General features: G+C 39.2%; 1 protein-coding gene across 3 annotated transcripts in view; it reads left to right on the forward strand.

The window, feature by feature from the left end:
- Positions 1-7,539: 7,539 nt before the first annotated feature.
- LOC126188131 (ribosome-recycling factor, mitochondrial) overlaps positions 7,540-22,310 on the forward strand; it is a 57,188-nt gene continuing 42,417 nt past the window's right edge. For all 3 annotated transcript variants that reach the window (XM_049929612.1, XM_049929609.1, XM_049929611.1), the window contains exon 1: positions 7,540-7,662. The gene's annotated coding sequence lies outside the window, so the exon portion shown is untranslated. The remainder of the gene's footprint in view (positions 7,663-22,310) is intronic.

Genomic DNA, 22,310 nt, shown 5'->3' on the forward strand with positions numbered 1-22,310 from the left:
TGTAATGTAATCATTCTTTTGATATCAATGTAGTAAACTGCAATTCTATCCAACGTCACAAGTGTTTCTTCACGAATGTGTTGTAAGCTTGCCACTCGATTCATGGTTTTTGTCCATACTTGCGCTTATTTTGGAATCATTTTTAGAACTACTACACAAACCATTGGAGGCAAAAAAATAACTCACATATTTCGTAAATTACACAGGAAATGGTTGGAAAACAAACATTATGCTTACGACGCGTCTGATGTTCACCTTACTCTCCGCTTGGAGTGCTAGTGTCGCTCCATCTGTCAAACGGTAACAACTGTTACAGCAGTGAGTGTCGCGACTGTTATGTTAGACTGTGATTGTAGTCTTGTAGACGAGAGCATTGCCACAGCTAGAATTATACTTGCTTCTATTTTTCGTAATTCAGTTGTATATGTGATCCTAACATAATAAATTTTGCCCTGCAGCTCAGATATTCTCAAACCACCTACGTTATGATCGCGCATGACGGTCTCATCGACAGCAAAATGTTGCTTATTTTTGTAATTGGAATCACTGAAATCCAACAAACACCTATGAAAAGCATAGATATCCAAAAAACGAACATTATTCTCCGTTTCCCACTTCATATTTCAGTTTGGTTGCACTCTATGAACACACATAACCTCAAAACTCATTCAACTAGCGTCGCCAAAGTTGGAACACGTCGAAAGTGTTGTTTCACCAACGAGTCACGCAAACGCGTGACTGCATGCGCAGTTGCCTGCAACCCAAAGTTGTGGTGTAAACTAGGCTTAATATCCACATTGGTAACTCCAGACTGCGTTCGTCGTTCATTTCGTCTCCGTGAAATTTTTTCGATCAGCAGTGTTATCTACCATGCACAATGAATCTACCGCCTTTGGCGGCTGCTGTGTAAGAGAACAAGAGCACATGAACACCCATACTTTTGAAACCTTGCAGATTAAACATAGCATAGATGCGGTAATATGTGTAACTTAAATTTTCCGGGCTATGCTACATTGATACTTCGTGAAAGTTGGCATCAGTGTCGCGAGCAGCGTTGCCAGTGCTTGTCAATTACCCACCCAAGGTCGTCAATTACCTGATTTTACCTCAGAATACCCTCCATTTCAAAAATAGATGTAGAAAACAAGTGTATGGTGTAGTTTTTAGACTAGCTACTGCTGCTGCAATGTTATCAAGATTTAAGTGAGTTTGAACGTGGTGTTACAGTAGGCGCACGAGCGATGGGATACAGCATCTCCGAGTTAGCGACGAAGTGGAGAATTTCCTGTACAAACGTTTCACAAGTGTACCATATCAGGAATCCGGCAAAACATCAAATCTCCGACATTGCTGAGGCTGGAAAAAGATCCTGCAAGAACGGGACCAACGATGACTGAAGAGAATCGTTCACAATGACAGAAGTGCAACCCTTCCACAAATTGCTGCAGATTTCAATTCTGGATCATCAACAAGTGTCAGTGTGTGAACCATTCAACAAAACATAATCGATATGGGCTTTCGGAGACAAAGGCCCACTCAAGTGCCTTGATGACTGCACGACACAAAGCTATACTCCTCGCCTGGACCCATGAACACTGACATTGGACTGTTGATGACTGGAAACGTGTTGTCTGGTCTGACTGTTAAGATATAGAACAACCTCATGAATCCATCAACACTGCATTTCAGCAGGGGACTGTTCAAGCTGATGGAGGCTCTATAATGGTGTCGCGCTTGTGCAGTTGGAGTGATATTGGGTCCTTGATACGTCTAGATACGACTCTGACAGGTGACACATATCTAAACATTCTGTCTGTTCACCTCCATCTATCCATGTCCATTATGCACTCCGATGGACTTGAGCAATTTCAGCTGGGCAATGCGATGTCTCACACGCCCAGAATTGCTACAGAGTGGCTCCAGGAACACTCTTCTAAGTTTAAACTTCGCAGACATGAAAATTATTGGGCATATCTGGGTTGCCTTGCAACGTGCTGTTCAGAAGAGATCTCCATCCCGTCGTATTCTCAGGGATTTATGGACGGCCCAGTTGGATTCATGGCATCAATTCCCTCCAGCACTACTTCAGACATTAGTAAAGTCCATACCATGTCGTGTTGCAGCACATCTGCATGCTCGCGGTGTTTCTATGGCTCTTCAGTGTAAAACGAAACAAAAAAAACAGTTAAAATTAAAATGGTCGTCGTAAAATTATTAGAGTAAAACAGACAAGTTGCGCAAATATATATAAGAAGCTACACATAAGTTCTTGCAGATGACACAACGTTATAAAACTTCTTATTGAAACAGAATCACTAATGGCATAATAATTTGTGTGTGATAATAAAGGTTTCTCGGGCTTCCAGCTGTGCCAAGTTGTTTAAAATCGACGAGCTTTTGGCTGAGTTCTTCTCAGCCATTGTCAAGTGGTGACTGTCTTATGGTTGCTGCTGCTGTCCTCGTATAGCGGCTCTGCCTTCCATGACGTCACTGGTACCCACTCCAGCATCATATATGTTAATGTTTGCGTTGAGCGGCCGCCGTGCCCGCTTCAGTCTTTGGATAGCCGGGTACCACGTTGTGATTAGCTGCAGGCCATCGTTTTTATTGAGCGTGTTGTCACAAATTTTTCTTTCGATCGCTTCTTTTATTATGCTATTCCAAAAACTGTTAGTCCATGTGATAACAGTTGTCTTGTCGAATGCAATACAATGACAGTTTTCTAATGCATACTCTGCTACCGCTGATTTCTCTGAATACCATAGACGAAAACATCTCTTATGTTCTACACAGCACTGTTCAATGGTACGCACAGTCTGTCCAATATAGAACCAACTGACCACACCCACATGGTATTTTGTACACTCCTGGCGTTCTGAAGCCTAAGATGTCTTTCACAGGCCTCAAGAGCTGTCGAATTTTTGCTGGAGCCATAAAGACCAGACTGATTTAATGCCTCTTTAGGAGCCAGGTTATCTTTCTGTTGTTGAGCCACAAAACGGCAAGAACACAAACTTCTTAGAGCCCTCCTTGGAGTCTTTCTGCTTATGTATTTTCGGATAGATAGTTGTCAAAAGCTGGCGGTTGTTGTAGCTATTTTCCTTGAATACTTTCTGTAAGTGGCTCAATTCCTTTGGCAAGTTTTCAGTATCTGATACGGTTTCAGTTCGATGCACTAAGGTCCTCAGAAGAGAACTTTTCTGCATCGGATGGTGATAGTTATTAGAGGGCAGATATTGGTCTGTGTGGGTGGGCTTCCAGTAAACCCTGTGGATGAAGCACCCATTTGCTTTGCGGTGGATGAGGACATCAAGGAACAGCAAGGCACCATCTGTCTCTATCTCCATCATGAACCTTTTTGGTATTGGTGAACTTGGCTAATAAATAGTTTTCAAAAATCAACATTAATTGAAATAACAGATCCCTTTCTCTGCACTATCAACTACAAAGTGAAGCTAATTGAGATATGTAACAGGATCAGTATTCAACTCTGTCAACCTAGAGACAGGTTGATGGGATTGAAACCAGCCTTTCTTAGAACAGTAACAGCACTACCAGTGTCTAAGAAGATTGCAAAGAGGCTCGTTATTAATTTTGCAGCTTATGAATGAGGTCTGATTTCACCCTTGAGTCTGCATCCCACGGGTCATGACTGTGACCAATTCGTTAATCGAAGTTGTATCCTTGCAGTACTGTCATCTTGGTTCTCATCTTCTCTCTCTCTTACATACAAACTCGTTTAAAATTTCTGGCCTTCACATGTAAAGCAACTAATTTGCTGCTTGCATCATCCCGATTTCAGGGGCCCTACCGACACTAACTGCTTCTCTCCTGGCCCACCAACAATGAACGACATATCTAACAGCTTCGTTGTTGTGCGCCAAGGCTCCCTGTTTCATAAAGTTCTTGAGCAGCTGGGCAAACGTCGTTCGTTATCTCTCCTGTGGATTATTGCCTTCTACAATGTTTGACACCACTATCAGTTCCCTATATGAAAAACAATATTTCTGCATGTTTCTCTACATTTATGAATCCTCCAGAGGGTTCCCCGTCACTTCATTTGCATCTATAATTTATGTCAGTGGAATGCCAGTTGCCCTGAAGAGAATTACCTGTTAGCAAATCTCACAAGAAAACCTTCAACAGTTTCACTTGCAACTCAACTGCCTTTTATGTACAGGTAGATAATTTGCCGGATTTCAGTATACTGGAGCACAAAAGTGTCTTTCTGTTCTTTGAGGGGCAAAAAGTAATACAGAAACTGTATAGTAGGGATAGTATCGATCGAGAATAATTTCCCTCTGTCATCCTTCCTAAAAGAGGATGACGTAACCTTGGAAACTGATCGCCAGCCGCGCGGAGTGGCCCCGCAGTTCGAGGTGCCATGTGACTGACTGTACGGCCACTCCCGTCGGAGGTTCGAGTCTTCCCTCAGGCATAGGTGTGTGTGTTGTTCTTAAAATATGTTAGTTTAAGTTCGGCTAAGTAGTGTGTAAGCCTAGGGACCAGTGACCTCAGCAGTTTGCTCCCTTAAGAATTCACACACATTTTGAACATTTGAACTGTTTGCCACACTGGAGAGCAATTAGATGGACTTTTGCTATTTCCCCACCCAGACAGCATTCAGTATCCTATTATGTATTTATTGTAGTCCTATTCTCCTTACTTAAGTTAACTATGACATGTCATTTAATGTTAACTACCTGTACAGGCCTTCCATGAAGACCCTCCACTACATCACAGTGCTCCCTGTTGCTCAAAAACTTCTACGCACTATCATGGCATGCAGCCTCCTCACATGGAACTGTGAAGACATTCCAGAAGTTTGATCAACGAATCAATTTCGGTCAAAGAAAATTTAACTATTGGGCTGACCGTAGCTATATCATGTTTCCCCTGAGAAGTTAATTGACTTTGTTTTTCCAGTACCTGGCAAGATGGTTATGTTAGCTCAGGCACAGTAGTTCCAGGGGTCTGGTCATGAATAGAGACGACATATTCCAATTCATCCTTCTGAGCAACCTCATTCTGACAACATCTCTAACAGTCATATTTGTAACAGTACAGGAGCAGAAACAGAGAAACTACACACTACTACCACTGGTTAGTTTGCAGCAGCATTGAAAGTGTGGAGTGATAAGGCTGAGTATAACTTGAAACTTAAAGTTGAAATATGTCACTATTGAATTTAATAAACATACCGAAAACATTGTATTTCTCCCTATGACAGAATAAAATGGACTTCGTTGACTTTAAACATAACAAAAAACATTGTTCTGTAGCAGAAATCTCCACTGAAAAACAAATATATTGAAATAGTAGAGGTAAGAGGAAAATCCTATTAGGCAACAGTTAACTTGTCTAGAGGTGCACAAATGGAACAGAATGTCCCGAAGCATGCATTTTAGCTGCAGAATAAAAATACAACTACACAAAAATGTAATGCCTAGATCACTGTTTGCACGTACATTCAGTTGATTACCATTCAACCTTAGCCCAATAAAAATGTTGTCAGTTTAGACAGATGGTATCCATTACTGCAGCACTACACCGGCCAGTGACTTTTGCAGCCACCAGGAAATTAAATCGACCAGAAGACTACAGCCAACACTCTTGTATCCAGTCCATCCTACATTCACGATGTTGTCCTCCGAACTGCACAGCCCTTGGGCTACGCTGTTCCCATTCCCCACTCACTCGCACTGTGTGCCATCAGCAGGGAAAGCATCGTATACAGTACTGACACGCTCTTCTCCTTTTACTGCTGTAGGCGTGTTGCTCGTCTTAGTGGCCTGAGAAACTCTTTCACCGATCATTTCAGCTGTCATTCATTGACTGCAGTGGCACTAGGTTTTGCCCTACTCAGTGTTATGGAAGTCCTCTCACATGTAGCTAGAGAACTGCATTCGCATTTAGCGCCACCTGACGAGCAGACCTGGACCTGCAACCATGTGTCAGTATCACAACTAACTGGTATTAAGGTAAGAGAGCATGATTTGTGGTAATGTAACATATTTCAGAAGTGCTGTAACCTAGAATGGTCCACATTTCACAGAAGCGTTTTTAATAATATGTACCTCGCAACAACATGTAGTAGCTGACTCCAAACTAACTTAAGAGCTTCTTAAGGCCGATGTTTTCCCGCTCAGCAACAACCAAAAATCCTTACACAGGCAGTAATGTGTCAAGATGTACTTCATTCATTTTTATTGCTGTTGCTGAATTCGGTCGTGAGTTAAGTAAAGCTGACTGTCTACCGCAGGGGGAAGACAGGTAATAGTGCTGTCGCTGCACTGGTTTTTAGGATGTGGGAGGGGGAATGTTTTCTTGTTTGTCTCCCAGTGCTGACTACTCATAGGCATGTGAGCCTTGTACCGATCAGTTGCTCTGGTATAAACTTTGATGTGGAAGTAACAGGAATTCTTAAATGCTCATTATAGTGACATTCATTTTCAAATGTGGTACATAACTGCACCCAAGAGTATGAACATTCAAAATATTTAGAAAACATTTGTGATCATGTCTCATGTTGCATAATGCATTTAGATATAAATGCTATTACTTCTATTAATCAGTTAATGATCTGGTAACACAGAAGCGTAACACCACTGCATCGGACAATTACACTGTTACAGCTTTTATATCACTGAGTGGTGGCAGCAATGAGAAACAGAGAACAGTTGATACAAACTGTTCTGAATGAAACTGAATTTAACCATCATTAACTGCGTCTGGCGGCCAACTTGTCTTACCCGTATTATAGCAAGTCTATTGGGGGCTTATAATACACTAATTTTTGTCGCTTGCCAATTAGTATTCAGTACAGTATATATGGTTCTAGCTGCAATGTCAGTATTGGTTCTGAGCAAAAAAGCTTGAAAACCACTGACCTAGAGTAGTCTCTTGCCAGTATTCACATTAGTGCTAAACTACCAATATTTTAAAGCTGTTTTGGTTTCAACATAATTGTACTACATTGTGGCTTTTATTAATGAGTGTAACGATTAAAGTGAAACGAAAATATAAAATTTATTTGTGACTTCACAGAGCTGCTCATAAGCTGAAATAAAACCCATATAAACTCAACAGTATTGTTATTGATGCAATCACTGAAAAATGAATTGCGTTACTGATTAGTACTAATTTACGAGATTGAGTACGGAAAAAATATTGTTTCAGCATCTGTGACATTACATAACCCTGGCGGATTTTAAGTATAAAAACAAAACAGTACTTTCCAGTTAAGAGCCTTACTTGCCAATGTACATTCACTATGTTATAAATAGTAAACATCATCTCACACGTCTTTTTTATTACTGTTTTTGAAGTTGTTGTTCTGCAATCTTCAAAACTGCATTGACGATTGCACGAATTATTTCAGTTGATTTCATCTTAAGAACTATAGCAGTAGAAATTCTAAGCACGCACTGCCATACGAAGGCTTTGCTGTTGGGTGCAAGCATGTGCAGTTGTTCAATGCATGTGGAAGCGCGCTAGGTGAAGTACAATCAAAGATGCAAGACAAATTCCACTTCATTGGCAAGATCTTTGATTTGTTTACATATACTGACGCCGGTACGCATTATTGTCTCATTACAGAGTGGTTGACGTTGCATACAAACGGTGAATAAAATCGGGTTGCAAAACAAGTCAGCTGCCAAGGTTTGTAGATTACGATATGGCGTTTTGCGTGTTTTTGTCTTCTGGCAGTCTAATGTTTATGATAGAAGGCCGCGGCATGTCATGTGTCATATTTTTTTTTTTTTTTTTTTTTTTTTTGCTAAAATGTAAGGCATTTAAAATTGTAAGGCAGAAATAAGTGCACAGATGCTACGTGTCAGTGGCCACTTGCAAGAATTATTATGTGGTAAAAGTTACACAGTGAAATCCCTCACCACATTACAGTTTTCGTAGTTTATGCACAAAATGTAATAGCCGCACCTCAAATCAATCCGTTAGTACTAGCTTTAATGCGCATTCACATTCATTGATATCGTCGAAACACAATCAAATTAACATCGTCCAAATTTACCTGAAGCTCGGACTAAACAACAGTTAAATTTGTCACCACAGCCAAGATATCGAGCAGGCTTCACTATCACACCCTAGCCTGCAATCTTGTGCGATTTTGTAATATATATATATATAATTAAAAAAAAAAGCAGACATTGTATCATTGCCCAAATTTCTGGGTGAAATGCTGTATTCAAGTGCTTCACCAAGTGACACCCTTATATCAGACGTTGTTTTAGTAATTCGCAAACGTCAAAGTAAAAGTAAAGGAGTAGGTACCAATTTATAGGCCTACTTCTTTGGCACTGTGAACCTTGTTAGTACTGTAATGAATTTATAACATACGAAAGTGTCCGATTCCACCCGTCTGCTTTGACCCATGACGTCAACAGTATGGCGGAAATATCCATTCTCAGCGTCTCCAATATGGTGCTTATCTGTCACTGCGTACATACGGCAACAAACACGAAAATACATATAAATAAGACAATAACATCCCCTCCAAAAATACAATCAAACTAGTGGGACAACAGCGGGAAACTGGGGGTTTTACGGTGGGGACAAGTTAAATATAACATTAAAAAAGACACAACATGATCCCAAAAACACAAAATGAACTAAAAAAAAAAACAGCGACAACATCCGCTACCCAAACAAAATCCACAGGAATCGGACACTTGCCTTGACCTATAGCTCAACCGCAGCAGTCGATACCAAAAAAACAACACCTACAACTACGAAAATTGGAATTGGACATTTCCTTTGATCTATGTAGGTCAACCACAGCTGACACACCGAAACACCAACATCCACAACTACAAAAAATAAAACCAACACACCACCACCTCAAAAACCCAAAAATCAAACTTCCCTATAGAAATTAAAACACAATCAGTACACCATAAATACACAAAACATTACACCTCTAGAAGAATAGACCCAAAGAAACAATTACTTACCACCAACAACATTCGGCACTGCAAGCTAGATCGGCCACTCTAACCATCCACCCACCCCACACAAACAAACAAGGAAAACACAAACAAAAAGACCCCCAACCACCCACAACAAAAATAAAAAAATGTAACACTGTTGTATTTCATCGTCATATCCATGCCTAACAAGTGTACACAGTAAATTAAACGTCTTATCGCACTACAAACAGCGCACCAATTATACCTAACAAAAACACCAAACACATAAACAAAAAAAAAGTTAATTGATAATTCACTGAAAAAACTTCCAATCCTTACGTCCCGAACTGCAAACACTGCCAAAACATCACCAGAGGGTACCATCCCATCAACCACAACAAGATGACTCCTTCAAACACAACCAACTCAAACTCCGCGCCATAATGACGTCACACACCACAGCACCATTACGTCACAGATCAAGCAGATGGATGGAATCGGATGCTTCCGTTGACCCCAGTACACAGTACCCACGATATTTGTAGTTTCAAGATAGCTGTTATAGGGCTATGCAAATAGACACCATCATACTTACTTATCAAGATCTCCAAACCTATAGGATGTAAATTATACAAATCATATAAAATCATAAGCTGGGAACTCTGATAAGGAATCATTAGTAAGAAATGCGGATTTAGTTTTATATGGACAACTCCCATTGTATGGTATCAACTTTAGTTGTTCATAGTAATGCCCATCAGTCACAATGCATGCATTTTAAGATAATCTATAGATACAATGACATCATTTGGCCTAATTGGTTGCAGGCATTTGTTGTGATGTGGGTGTAATTGTGGCTTCACCAGTAACATAATCTCCACATTGTCTGTTTCAGAGAGTGTATTTCCCAGGCAGTTCAATGGATGAGTAACCTACGATATTATCCAATACCCATTTCCTCAAATTTTGCTATGCAACCAGAGGAAATACCGAAAATTCAGATTCCATCTGTCTGCTTTCACAATGACGCAATTGAGATAGCAGACATCCCTGTTTCAAGTGTATACAGTATGGTGACCATAACATCACAAGGTACACCCATGAACAAAGATATAAATGACACACAATATTTCATTCCAGCAATAAAATGAAACTACTGGGACAAGTGGGGGAAGTAGATGCCGTTAAGTCGTGGACAAGCTAACTATGCAACTCTGAGAATAACGTCACCATTCCAAAACAAACAAAACCGAAAAACACCGCACACAAATTCCTCGAGAATAAACCTAACAAGAACTCACAAAAAAATACACAACGGGAATCAGATAGGGCCTATTTCATTTGAAGTATATACCTCAAACAAAAAGTTCAGCAGCCAACCACCTCAAACCCCCCCCCCCCCCCCCTTTCTCTCTCTCTCTCTCTCTCTCTCTCTCTCTCTCTCTCTTCTCTTACACACACACACACACACACACACACACACCATTAAAAACCAGTGTCACAGATTTTTCTTGGTCAGTTTAGCTCAAAAGAAAAAAAACGATACCAAAACATGCAACTAGCAGAACTATTATCAAAATTTAAGAATTCCCATAAGAGTTTGGGCAATGTGTGTGCATCCGCACAGAAGATGGTCAAATGGCCGGTGAGCCTTAACTGTATATATGAAGGTGGTATCTGTTCTTTCGGACATGTCCTCTGTGGCTCAGATGGATAGAGTGTCTGCCATGTAAGCAGCATATCCCAGGTTTGAGTCCCGGTCGGGACACACATTTTCAACTGTCCCCATTGTATATCAACGCCTGTATTCAGCTAAGGGTATTAATTTCAGTGTATTGATTTAATTGTAAAAAAAATAATAATTACAAGATCTATAGGAATTGGACACTTCCCTTGACTTATATACGCCAACTGCTGCTGATGATACCAAAACACCAATGCCTACAGCAAAAACTACAGAAATTGGAATCAGACATTTCCCTTGACCACAGCTGACAATACCAAAACACCAATACCTACATATAAAACTACGAAAATTGGAATCAGTCATTTCACTTGACCTTTATAGGTCAGCCACAACTATTGATACGAAAAAACCAACACCAACACCTACAACTACAAAAAACAAACCAAAACCACAACACTTCAAAAGTCAAACATCCCTACATAGATGAAAACACATTCAATACACAATATATTTAAAAAGAAAGATGATGAGACTTACCAAACAAAAGCGCTGGCAGGTCGATAGACACGCAAACAAACACAAACATACACACAAAAATCTAGCTTTCGCATATCCTTTTGTCTTCCCTTCTCCTTCCCTCTTTCCTGACGAGGCAACCGTTGGTTGCGAAAGCTAGATTTTTGTGTGTATGTTTGTGTTTGTTTGTGTGTCTATCGACCTGCCAGCGCTTTTGTTTGGTAAGTCTCATCATCTTTCTTTTTAAATATATTTTTCCCACGTGGAATGTTTCCCTCTATTATATTCAATACACAATAGATACACAAAACATTAAAACTCACCGAGCGAGGTGGCGCAGTGGTTAGCACACTGGACTCGCATTCGGGAGGACGACGGTTCAATCCCGTCTCCGGCCATCCTGATTTAGGTTTTCCGTGATTTCCCTAAATCGTTTCAGGCAAATGCCGGGATGGTTCCTTTGAAAGGGCACGGCCGATTTCCTTCCCCATCCTTCCCTAACCCGAGCTTGTGCTCCGTCTCTAATGACCTCGTTGTCGACGGGACGTTAAACACCACTAACCTAACCATTAAAACTCGAGAAAAATAGACCTAAAAACCAATTACTTGCCACCACCAAACACAACAAGACGACATCTACAAACAGAACCAACTCATAAACCCCAGTCACACACAACACCCTTACATAATGGGTCAAAGCAGACGGGTCTAATCGGACGCTTCTGTTGACCCCAGTGACTAGTAACTTTCGTTGTAAAATCCATGCATAGTATCAAATGAAACACCAAAAAGTAACTTTCAAACTATTAACAACATGACAGAACAACCATTTCAAAACTGCACACAAATCAGTAGCTAATAATTAGCGAAACTAAAACAACTCACTGTCAAGGGAATAAAAACAAATTCCCAAAACATTGCTACTGCAGCTCTAAGTTCAGTGCCACAGAAACATCACTTACAATGTAGAGGTACAAACATCCTACACTAGAGTGCACCACCACTTTCTCCAACACGACCTCTGCACACACACACACACACACACACACACACACACACACACAGTTCATCCCAAATACGCTGTGCCTCAATGCTTTGAGCTACCCAGATCTTTGGCAATACATGTGTTTGGCTTTCTGAGTACTACATTCTTGTACATCATACATTAAATGCATCTCTGTTCTTGTAACAAATCACACCCTATCTTTAGTCAGTCATAAACTGTAAATAGAGCTAAACTTGACTATGAAAGCATCGCAGATTATTGTAGGGCCTATACACGGTGTGTAATAATATGTATCAGAAACTTTAGGAATTTGTTCTTGACATCAAAACATTACTAAAAGTTCATATTAACATAGGTCCAAAACTCCTTTGCTAGGAAGATGTGAAAGGATTTGTTATTCACAGTACAAAAATGATACATGTACATTTACAAAAGCTGCTTGAAGTGACCACTTCCTATTTCCCTGCATCCCCTGACCCTGCATTCCATGCATTGTCGTACGATGTAAAAAACTTATGGCATGTTCTGTTTTAGGTCAAATCCATTTGTGGATACACTCTCTCAGAATACAAACGTTAATTACTTGAACTGAATAAACCAATGATTTTAAATGTCCCCCAAGGGAAACATCTATTGGATTGAGATCTGGTGATCAGCCAAGCCATGTAATAGATTCCTCTTGACTGACCAACATGTTTGGAAACTGGTTATTTAGCTTTTGGCTAACTACCCATGTACACTGGGATGGTGCTACATGGGGCATAAACCACATTCATAGGATGACTTCTAGAGGTACATTGTCAAGTAAATGAGGTAGCTTATGCCTAAAGAACTGTAGATATGTTTGTTCAGTGAGACAGTGCAGAAAGAAGTAGAATGCAGTAAGATGATGATGAAAGATTCCATCCCATATATTGAGGCTGAACCTCTGTTGATGTCTATCTCGTTACACTTAATGACCATTCTCATAACCCTAGACATGACTGTTATGATAACTGAAGTGCCCATCAGGGTGAAAAGCCATCTGATTAATGCCATCCCTCCTCACAATTATTCTTGTTCTAGTTGATGGAGTTTCACCCACAACACAAGAATCCATTCTTCAATCTCAGGCTTTTGTACACGACATGGTCTCCTACCACCTGCAACTCTGTTCTCAAATTGAGCCTGTGTCTTGCAAGTGTTGGTAGAGTGACGGCATCCTTGCACAAGGAAACTGCCTCCACAGGTAATGTTCGGCAGAAAGTTGATGTGCTGCATCTGCATTCCCACCTGTGAGGCCATACGTGTAGTACATATCTATCATTTCAGACACTGAATACCTCTTTTTGAAGTGTTATGAGGGAAGTTACTCTAAAACATAACAAATTAGGCCTGCAATCATACAAAACAAATGCAATGACCAACTGTAAACAAGAAAGTGAGTAAAAATGCATGTTCGAGGCACATTACACAATCAAAAGTCACTGCAGGAAAGTCCTACCACACCTACCTAATGTAGAATTTTTGGACCCATGTTCATCAGACTTTTTGGAACGGTTTGATGTCAAGCATAAATCCTGAAAGTTTCTGACACATGTTTTTAAACACCTTGTGTCGTTTTTTAAAGGTAGTACCATCAACATCAGCATAGCAAGTAGTTGTGTGTTATTAAATATATAAAAAAAGAAGTTAGTAATACAGCATTACTGTGTGGGGGACCCTGAGGGCTAGACTTAGCCGTGTAATTGGAAACTTTTTCTTTCTTCATTCACTATGGCACTTTTCCTTTGTTATAAATATGTTTGTATTGTGATCTGATAAGTGTGTACAGTGTTATGGTGTCATATTTAAGTTGTTGATGGCAATGAGAGAGAATGATAAGAGTGAAATCTGGTGAGGGCACACACCTTGAATATCTTGACTGAGGCTGCTGAGTTTAATGTCCACATCTAACATAAACTACTATCAGTAGTGTCACATGCTCTCTTTTTGTGAGGCACTGTGGATTGGCTTTGAGTTTAAACAGAAGATATTATGCATGTGAGAAATGTCAAATTGCACTATGGCTTGGTATCCATGTTAAAATTGTTGCTTGCTAAAGTCAAAGTTGGACAAAGGTAGGTTCATACCATCTCCAATCAGACCATGCCCATAACAGCACTGTACTGTTCAGTCCAACATTTCGATTGTGGACCGCTTCAGTTTTATTGATGCAAGGTCTGGTGACCAGGAACTTGATGCCATCATCTATTATCTCATTGTCAATCAAATACTGGTGATATGGTGGTGACAGTTTCTTCTACTACCAGGATCTGAACTGCCTGGTTATGATTTGAATGCTGCTACAAAAGCATGTTCAACAGCTTAACACGTAGATAATGTAGGCTATGCAGATGACACATCACTCTTATTGTATGGGAGTGAATCTAATGAGCTAGAATCTCTTGCTACTAGTGGTGTAACAGAAGTAACAAAATACTTCAATGATCAGGGACTCAAGTTGAATATCACCAGATCTCAACTACTGACATTTAAAACAGGAAGTTCTCACCACAACAATATGAATAGTGTGTTTAATATCTCTGCAACAGAAAATGGCAACTGTAAATTACTGGGTGAGTATGTTGATGAAAATTTGCAGTGGACATACCAAATTAATTTCGTATGTGGAAAAGTCAGTAGTGCTGTATATCTCCTCAGCCAGCTCGCAAAGATAGTTCCTAGTCAAGCACTGAAATTAGTGTATTGTGGATCACTTTACCCCTTTCTCAGTTACAGAATTTGAACTATGGGGCTGTGCAGCTGACATAAATTTAGAAAGAATACTACTACTACTGAAAAGAGCAATAAGACATATACATGGGATGGGACATAGTAGAGATTCTTGTCGTGAAGTGTTTGTGCAGCACAAATATCTGACTATATATTCTCTGTACATCTTCAAAATAGTTGTATTTTTTATAAGTCAACCAACAGAAGCTATCAAGGGCAGTGATGTACATGATCACAACACTATAACTAAGTGTAACTATTTCCATAACAGAACAACGTTAAAAGTTACTGATAGAAGTCCATATATCAGTGGTTTGATTTGGTATAACAAGCTACCAAATGCTCTAAGAATGTACACGAGAAATGTTTTTAAAACAAAATTAAAATCCTTTCTAATAGAAAAATGTTTATATTCTTTCAACGAATTTTAAGATAGTGATTGTAACATGAGGCATTAGCATATCAGTTGTAGTGTGATAAATGTAAAAAATAGACATAAGAAGCAACAGCTACAGAATATAGTGTATTTTATAAGTGTAAATATGATCATAGTATTAAGTCTGACATTTGCAAAAGCCATCATTACAATGGCTCCACACAAAGAAAATGTAAATAAATAAATTAATAAATAAATGTTTTCCTTCTATCTTCAAAATAATGCTCATCTATGGTATGAGTGTGATGATGTGTCCCTTTGAAATCTAGGTTGTGTGTGGCAGACCGCTCTGTAGTTGTATCTGAAGTGCAAGTTGGGTTGGCAGGTGACAATTTGGTTGCTAGTTGCCGAAGCCAACAAATAACAAATGTGAATATGAAGTAAAGGTCGAGATGAGAGTATGGTATGTTGCTTAATCAGAGGTCTATATGCCCACTCTTTATTTGACATGGTTGTCATAATATGTAACTAAAACTGCAAGTTAAATCCTGGAAAGCTCTGTTACATAATAGACATATCTGTGACAGACATTTTAGTGCTTATTACATACATGTATTGTACATCAACTATGATAAATGGAATTAAGTGTACTACATAGCAGTTCAAATCCTGGTCAAGCTATTCGGATTTAGGTTTTTTTTGTAATTTTCCTACAATGCCTAAGCCAAATGCCAGGACAGTTCCTTTGAAAAGGCGTATCCTTCCTGAATCTAAACTTGTTCTCCATCTCTGCAGAGCTCTACTTCAACAGGATATTAAACATTAACATCACCATACAGCAGACATTCCCATGTAGTATGTTCTGTTGTATCTTCTTCACTGCAGGCATATTGGAAGGTTTGTCTTCGATCAGTTCAGTGCCAGTACAAGGCATAAAGCAACCCACCAAGAAGAGTGTCAGGTCTCTTGAAGAACTTGAGTGCCTCATGTCTAGTCTCTGTTTTAGATTTTGGAGGAAACCATAGGTGTGCTTCAACATTTGGACACTGTCCCATTATTTCTACCACAGGTGACAAGTGACTGTAAATTTTCTGTTTGCTTGTAGCCCATATTCCTATTAAATTCAGGCTTTATGGTGGTGTTCTTTCTTCAGCCAATACATCACTTTTTTTTTTCATATCAACAGATTGAGTGACATATGCTAGGTATTACCAGCAACACCTCAGCCGACACAGTACCAAAAGCTCCTGTCAACAGAAGATGTATTCCCCACAGCACACTATTAACTACCCTTGCTGGTGTTATGAACAGAAGTCCATGCCCTGAAGCACTTGCACAATATCCCATGATTGCAGTTATGATAATGTTATGTTCTTGTTGTCAGCGTTAGTATTTATAAGTGTACATAACTGGCTAGGATAACTTTTTTTTTCATTTTCTTGTTTCTCTTGCTTATTTCTTCAATATGTGCACTATAATTCTGTTGCTCATCCGAGAAGATAACTAAATAGCTGTTGATGTACTTCCTCATTGTGAACCTCCTGCTTAATTTCACGGTCGGGTCACTTTTAATAACTTATATGTGGTCATTTTAGTTGCAATGGTAAATGTAATTACTGAACTGATGAAATTGTGAAGAATTGTGTAGCAGCCATCTTCTAGGTCACATCTGGAGCTTCCCTTCACAAGGATCATCAGGCCGTTTGCATATGCCGCTACCCCTACAACTGCTTTATTTCCTGCAGCTTTCGTAATACTGGGTCAAGTACCAGATCCCGGAAGACCAGCTGTGTGGGCAGTCTTTTGAAAGTTCTTTTGTAAGAGTCTCTCCTGGGCACAACAGTGTTGCTTCTTTGTTTTGACAATAGTTCTAAAAAAAAAATGGTGTAATGCTTGTGAACTAGATGTGGCAAAAAATAATGTAACTGATAGAAATAACCAGTTGAAATGAACAGTTACTGAGAAGTAACAGTTACTGTGATGATCGCTCATCTGATACTGGCAGTTATTTCAATAACTGCCAACAGTGCCTCGCACCATCTGTTGACCGAAGTTCGTACTGTGCTTTTGCTTCAACTCATCGGAGATCTGGCTACGAAGGAGAGGGACAGACCATTTGGAGGGTGTTGTATAGGTCATGAAAATAACTGTGAGCTATCTGTTGATAGAACTGTGCACTATTTCGTGAGCCTTCGCTGCCTTCAACACAAACAGTCAAATAAAGTTAATGTCAGAGCGGTGGCTGATAGGAGCTGCAGTACAGGCATCGACATGCACAGTCATTCCCTTGAGCCACTGCCTTATTTGTCAATTTAGTTTTGGCAGGTAGTACAGATAGTGTTACCATAAGGAATTCGAGTGACTGGAAAGAGGTCAGTATTTTTCTCTGGCAGTTAACATTATTCGCTCACAGTTCTCGTTCTGTGGCAGTTAACGGGCTACCACTACAGGTAACCTGGAAGTTGGTAACTGAGTAACTGTGTTCCTGACTCCAGTTAAAGGTGGTAGATCCTGGTGATGTTTCCAGAGAGGATAGTTACTGGAGTGAACAAATATTTTTGTACTGCTACGGAAACAGCCGCTGGCCACCGTGGAGGGTGATTACAAATAACATGTCAGAAAGCATAACATAAAACATTTTAATATAATGCTTATTCTCATCATCATTTGTCAGGAGATTGTCAAAATATTTGAATATATTACAGTAAACTGGAGCTTCTAACATTTACAGAATTAATACACTGCCATAATAAAACATAGTTATGCACTTTTAAAAATTTATCGTACACAGAGTACTTGATCTTGACTGTTGTGCCCAAGTGCTGTCAAAACTGAAATATAGCAGAAATTTTACTTAAGCTGGTCTAAGAGTTCCTGTTAAGATATTCATCTATATAGTAGAAGGAGTTGCCTATCAAAAAGTCTTTCAAACTCTGTAAACTGTACATTATCTAAAACCAAATTTTTAATAGTTGCTGACCTACTGGCAATTTATTGAAAACGTGCGTTCCTGAATATTGGACACCTTTTTGGACCAATGTAAGTGATTTTCGGTCTTTATGTAGATTGTAGTTCTTATTCCTAGTATTGATATTGTGTATTGAGCTATTTGTTGGAAACACTTCCAACAAATTTCATTAAGGAATAAATATACTAGGAAGCAGTGGTTAGAATACGAAGTTCCTTGAACAGGTTTCTACATGATATTCATGAATTTATATCACATATAATTTTTATTACACCCTTACATGGTAAAAACTTTTGCTCGATTTGATGAGTTACCCCAAAATATGATCCTTCTGGCATAATAGAATGAAAATATGTAAGGTTTTTTATATTTATGTCTCCTACATCTGATCATTCTCACTGCAAATACAGACTTGTTTAGGCGCTTCAGGAATTCTGTGGTATGCCCTTCCCAGCTGAATTTATTATCAAGTTGTAATCCCAGAAGTTAACACTTTCAATCTTGTCGATCTGCATGTCTTCATATGTCATACACATGTTGTAGCTGGAGAAATCGAGCAGTTTTCCAAATCTCACATAAAACTTGGATTAGCATACTCACACTTTGCCCTATAGAACTATCTTGTACAAAAGTAAACAAATCTATCACATTACATATGTTTTTGTGTTGTATTACAGGGCTGTACACTTATCCTGTTAAGTGAATGGCACAAGAAGTTAAGCTTCAAATTCAACCTACAGTATTCAGTTTACCTATTAGTTCATACTTAAAAATGCAAGTTGTTAACATTTTACTTAAACAGTGCTGTGGCATAGTTCCGCGTACTTCCTGTTGCAGCTGTGAGGATAATATTTCTAATAGCGACTGATAACCTACATACATATGATATGAAACACTAATAATCGTTCAAACATCAACTGAAATGTACCTGCAGTTAATAAGGTAAGGTTATGGCACGAGTCATATGACATTCCTGCCATTTTGCACTACTTGCAGTTATACTGATAACTAAACTGATGGAGTCCACGTACGCCGTTATGTAACTGTAACCCCGTTGGAGTATTTGGTAGTGAAAAGTAAAAATAATGGCTATAAAAAAATTACTGGAACTGTGATAACTGTTACTCCAGAATAATCGTTTGGCCCATCTCTATTGTGAACAGTTTAAGTCCCTCAGGCAGTCAAAAAGTGCAAGTGTGTTCACCACTGTGGCTGCAGTATTTATGCTTAGCAATTGTTGTAAGTCTTATTGCCTCATTAACAACATTTTCCGTTGACTTTACATTTATGAACCCATATTATTGAGAGTCCATTCCATGAAGAAGTCTTTTTCTTCTGTAGTCTACTGCATAGTAATTTTCCAGCACTTTCCATAGCATATTGAGAAGGCAAATTGATCTATAGGACTTTGGAGCAAGGAAATCCTAGTGTTCACCTTTTTTTAAGATAATTACATTTGCTTTCTTCCATATGGGTATGCTTCCCTGCAATAAACATGTGTTATAGTTAGCATATATATAAACTTAAACACTTATGAAACTTGAGCTCCACAGTACGCTTCCCTACTTTTGTCTTACAAATCTCTGTGTTCATCAAATTTGTCCTCTGCAGTGTTATCTGGAAAGAATGTGTCCATCTGGAATTGTGTCATGCTGCCGTTTGCTCCTTTTGTAATTGAACACATTGTTGGATATTTTATCTTTTCACAGACGATTTTATTTGGCATACCCCATGGATCAAAAGTTAGCTTCTATGCCACAGTTTGGTTTCAGCACTCTGTTCTTACTTGCCACAGGTGGTTTTTAAATTGCTGCTTATAGCATCTGTATCTGCCCAGTCTGTGAGCTCTTTCTTCTTCATTGTGACCTTTCTGGTAGAATCTTCCTTTCCTTTTGTCTTCTGGCTTCAGCTTTTGGAGCCCCCTTGTCCCATAATAGCTGTGAACTCCAGCCCATTTGTCTTATGATTGGTGTTGCACCTTTCATGCTCTCTTGAGCTTTTGTGTTCATCTTATCTACTTCCACTGGTCTGGACTGTGGAAAACACTCCTGACATGGTTCCAGTTGGCTTTCATTATCTTGTATTGTGTCTTTAACATATCTGATGCATTATCATCCCTGAGTTCATTTCTGCATGCGTCAGTTCTAAAGATTATAACTTTGTAGTCACTTAAAGATTATAATGTTGTGGTCACTTGTGGTGATACCTCTTTCAGCTTTCCAGGTTCTGGTCATTCTGACTGCACATTCCTTAACTATTGTGATGTCTGTATCGGACTGTGCACCAGATTTTGCTTCATACATGAATGAATTTCCACTTCTGCTTGCCACTCCCATATTTAATTCCATTATTTCTTTCTTAGTATAATGCCTCTTTTGTCCTTTACTGAACTAAACCACAATATGACTTAGCATTCACAGCTTCCTTTGGTAAAGATGACTGATGTCTTCAGATTGCACCATGTACTCGTCCGTGGTGTCAGTAAAATGGAAATACATTGAGGTAAAAATAAAATTTTGTGGCTGTCGGAACTTCAACATGTTCGATAGAATATTATTCTATTTTTATAGTTGAGATTTTGTTTTCAAATATGACAGTGGCTGTCATTGGTCTTCGACTGTGTGTGATGACCTGAGCTGCAACTGGCATTCCAGGGATTTTTTGTCCTTTTTTGTATGGTTCCTGTAAATGTAGAATGTTGAACTTCATTTCCTCAGCTAATTTGCATATTTCATTTTTGGAAATCTTATGTCTATCTATGTATAGAATATGTGAAAGTACCTGTGTGACCACCATTGATGTGAGGGTAAAGTGCTGTTCTACCATACCATATAACAAACTGCTCACACAACTCCTCAATATCTTATACTATATTTCTTCTATGATAAACTTTAAGCTCTAAGTTCTCCAAAAACTGCGAGCCAGAAGGTAGGTTCTTCAATCATAATTGAACACAATCTACAATGTTGTGTATAGAGGAAATGTTAAATATTTTCCTTTTGATGATGATGTTTGGTTTGTGGGGCGCTCAACTGTGTGGTCATCAGCACCCATACAAGGATCCAATTTTTACACAGTCCAAGTTTTACACAATCTAATCTAGCCACTGTCATGGATGATGATGATCATGATGATGATGAAATGGTGATCATGATGATGATGAAATGATGAGGACAACACAAACACCCAGTCCCCAGGCAGAGAAAATCCCCAACCCGGCTGGGAATCGAACTCGGGACCCCATGATCCAGAAGTAGCAATGCTGGCCACTAGACCATGAGCTGCAGACATAGTTTCATTTTGGGTGTTTGGTTCTTATTTTTCTTTTGGGTGTTTGGTTCTTATATATCTCAATGCTGGTAACAGGACTGAAGGTTCTTCCAGTCTGGCAAGGTGGAGCGCATCTTCACATTCTTCCTAGGTTTGTTGCAGATTTATGCATGTTTTACTCTCAGTTAAAGTTGTTGCTGTCAATCCTGTCTCAATGTTTGTATTATGAACTCTTGAGTGTGCTGATCTGAGACTTTAAACTGCATTGGCATCTCTGTCTCTCTCTCTCTCTCTTTTCTTTTTTTTTTCAACTTGATATTTCTCTTTGAGGTGATTCTGTTCCTTTACGAGTACTTTTCAGCACTGTGATTGTGCTTTTTGATGTTTTCAATTTTTACCAAGTGTGCTTCACACCTCACTGTACTGAATTTTGATACCTTCTTTTGTTGGAGTGCTGTTGTGCCCTTTTTCTGTGTGAAACACAGATTTCCTGTTTTGACAAATATTATACAGATTCCAGTCATTTTTGTGGCTTGGTTGTGAACAATTCTCTTCCATCTGTGTAACTGCATCTTGTTTTCTATTTTTTTGCCAGAAATTCCGTGCTCTTTTCGCATTTTGCTTTCCCCTGAATGGAGATTTCCACCTCCTACATATTCGACAAGTTATCCTCTCATCTCGTAGTGCTCCATCATCAGGTATAATTAGTCTGTTATGCATAATCAACGTGTAGGATAAGTCTGTCTAGAAACGTCTGATATGTTGGGCAGGCATTCCGATTTGCATTACACAACCTCTCTCTTTTC

The sequence above is a fragment of the Schistocerca cancellata genome, chromosome 5 (assembly GCF_023864275.1).
Source record: "Schistocerca cancellata isolate TAMUIC-IGC-003103 chromosome 5, iqSchCanc2.1, whole genome shotgun sequence".
Classification (NCBI taxonomy): domain Eukaryota; kingdom Metazoa; phylum Arthropoda; class Insecta; order Orthoptera; family Acrididae; genus Schistocerca; species Schistocerca cancellata.